Here is a 2,936-nt window from a genome sequence, read left to right on the forward strand (position 1 = left end):
TTTATACTAACTTTAACTACCAACTTCTCCTATCCTCATTTTTTGCTACCGATCCTATCCTATTTTTTTACTGGGAGCCCGTTGTCTATCCTTCTACAAATGAAAAAAACTTCTGGAGAAAATTACTGCAGGCACATTTTATTTTTCTTCAGATATTTGAGCTGCTAAATCTACAAATATTACGGTACAGGGGGAGTAGAAAATTGCAGGCAAATGCACAGTGCCAAATTATTAGCTTACACATAAAAATGATACAAAGTTAACAAATAACTTCCCTTTCCAAATATCATGTCAATCATATCAACCAGAAGTTGAATGGATCAACTAATGAAAAGATAATGTTACATTGTTATTCACCTTGCTAGTGTTATGATGTCAATCAAATATAGTTTTCCACCTGGTGACGTTACCGTCAGTTTTATTTTACACGGCTGATAGCCCATTCAATCATTTGCTCCTCCCCTGTTGCTCTAATATTAAAGCTTCTCCTATACTTGTTATCCTCAGTTTTTTTACACGACTTGACTTAAAAATATTGATATGATCTATAGCACAATGCGAACAAATATAGTGTTGTATATGAATATTTCAATCAAAGGATAGTCGTGGTCGTCTGCTCCATGGAGAATGATGGTCAGACTTCCATTCCTGATGATCCCCTTCTTCACCATTGCCACGAACATCCCATAGTCAATTTGAACATCCTAAGCAAATGTAGACATGATCAATTTGCATTTTAGATTTGTAGTAATTAACGTAATAGTATAGACTAATCAACAGAGTTAATTGCAACTAATTAATTAATTTGAGATGGTGACTGCACTGAATAAACATACGCATGTTCTCATTGCCGACCTCCCTGATGATGTCGCGATACCGACGTCAGCTTGTATGTTGTACTCCTAGCACACCTCTTCCAGCAGGTCAACAGTGATACGCCCAGATCAAGCAAGAATAATGACACCCCAGCTATTTCCATCGCCAACTCCTTAAAGAATGTGACGAATAACTAATCAATCATCAATAAAATTGGAAAATAAAACAGGAACTTCTTACCCACCAATATTGATCTGATTTCTCATAATACAAGAGTTCACAGAAACTGAAGAAATTTCTAGGGGCAAGCCCACAATATGTAAATATTGGTACCCTTTTTTTCTCTATGGTCCTAGAGCAAGAAATTTGGTATGCACAGAACAAACATGAACTGAAACCTGAGCATACAAGGGTGACTAATATTTAAAATAATAGCCGCAAAGAGATTGGCTTTACTAACTTGGCATACAAATTGCACAAGACTTGCTTTGTATGGACAGAAAGTTGGAAACACATCTTTTAGAAAGAGGCTTCTACACATATTTGAGAAACAACAATGTGCTTTGATTTTCAACTTGTTTTGCCAAGCATCACTACTAATTTAATAACATGCTAGTGTAGGCAAACAACCTCATGCCAGAATAATTGATGCAGTTAGACTACACATGTTGTCAGATTCATCAAAGTCATCATGAGCTTTTACTAAAATATTTGAAGCCGATTGCTACATCTAAGAGAAGGGGAGCCTTGGCGCAGTGGTAAAGCTGCTGCCTTGTGACCATGAGGTCACAGGTTCAAGTCCTGGAAACAGCCTCTTGCAGAAATGTAGGGAAAGGCTGCGTACAATAGACCCAAAGTGGTCGGACCCTTCCCCAGACCCTGCGCAAGCGGGAGCTACATGCATTGGGGCTGCCCTTTTTTTATTGCTACATCTAAGAGATTCATGGGAAAAGATTCGGACCAATGTGTTGAAACAACACTTGTTAGTTACAGTACATGATTCAGAGCTTTTATCCTAGCATGCTAACTACAAATGGAATTTAATCACACAACAACATTCATTCCTTATAAAATTCGATAGGTTTTATTAAGACTTGTACAAATATACTTTTAGACATAAGGATCAGAAACTAACCTGTAAAGCACAATTGTTAGGTGACGCCTCCACGGCCAAATCATAGTTTCGCTACTTCCCATAAGATTCCTAGTGAACCAAGAAAAGAAAATGCTTTTCAGATTTGCTAGTTGCAGCCTCAAATCCTACGAACCAATCTGTTTATAATAAACAGAATTCATGTCAACAAAAGATAGGTTACCCCAAACAAATGTGCACCCGACTTAATCTCGCTCAACAGAACTGCAGTGCACATGTTTCCCTCTAGCAAATATGTTCCTTGCTGCATTTGTTTCAGTCTGGACAAATCTCGTTGCTTCCAAAGGCACGAACAAGATTACTGCATGCAAAAGTACTGCAAAAACAAGATTAATAGAATTTAGTACAAGATTCTACTTTGCTTCATTGCGATCCTTACAAAAACACTGTGGGCTGCCCCTTTTTGGTGAGTGGACCAGGGTGCAAAATAAGATGCAATGAATATTTCATGTAATATGCTATTGGAAGTTAATAACATAGCAAAGCAAAGCTTGAAACAGTTCATGTTGATGTGTTTATGTTTCCTACCAGCATTAAGCAATACATTTGGCAAAATTATGCTTTGTACCATGACGACATCAGACGAAAGCTAATTAAATAGACCATATGAAAACTGCACCAAGTAACGCATGGCTTGTCTTTTGCATCAACATCTGAAGGTTGCCATCCTACGAAAACTAACAACTCTTCCCATAAAATGCAAACCAATCTAAAGTTGTGCTTTGCATGCACATACTTCGATAGACCATTAACCATGTATCTCCATAGAAATCAAGCATGCCTGATGCAAGCAAAAAAGTGAGTCAACTCATCTTTCAAAGTTATTAATAGCCACCTTCTCATCCTTCAAATGCGCCTTCTAGGAGAAGCAATACATAAAAATGAATAGATGCAAGTCAAGAACTGAATCCAGCACACAAGAATATCAGGTCTGCGCAATAATAATATTTTTTTTTGAATTTTCAAC

The 2,936-nt window shown here is 37.4% G+C and overlaps 1 long non-coding RNA gene across 1 annotated transcript in view; it reads right to left on the minus strand.

Moving 5' to 3' along the window:
• Positions 1 to 276: 276 nt before the first annotated feature.
• LOC119325425 overlaps positions 277 to 2,936 on the minus strand; it is a 3,906-nt gene continuing 1,246 nt past the window's right edge. The window contains exons 4-7 of the long non-coding RNA XR_005157519.1: positions 2,133 to 2,285; positions 1,952 to 2,020; positions 837 to 988; positions 277 to 704 (exon numbers count right to left, since the gene is read on the minus strand). This is a non-coding gene — a long non-coding RNA (uncharacterized LOC119325425). The remainder of the gene's footprint in view (positions 705 to 836; positions 989 to 1,951; positions 2,021 to 2,132; positions 2,286 to 2,936) is intronic.

This window comes from Triticum dicoccoides, chromosome 6B (genome assembly GCF_002162155.2).
Source record: "Triticum dicoccoides isolate Atlit2015 ecotype Zavitan chromosome 6B, WEW_v2.0, whole genome shotgun sequence".
Lineage (NCBI taxonomy): Eukaryota > Viridiplantae > Streptophyta > Magnoliopsida > Poales > Poaceae > Triticum > Triticum dicoccoides.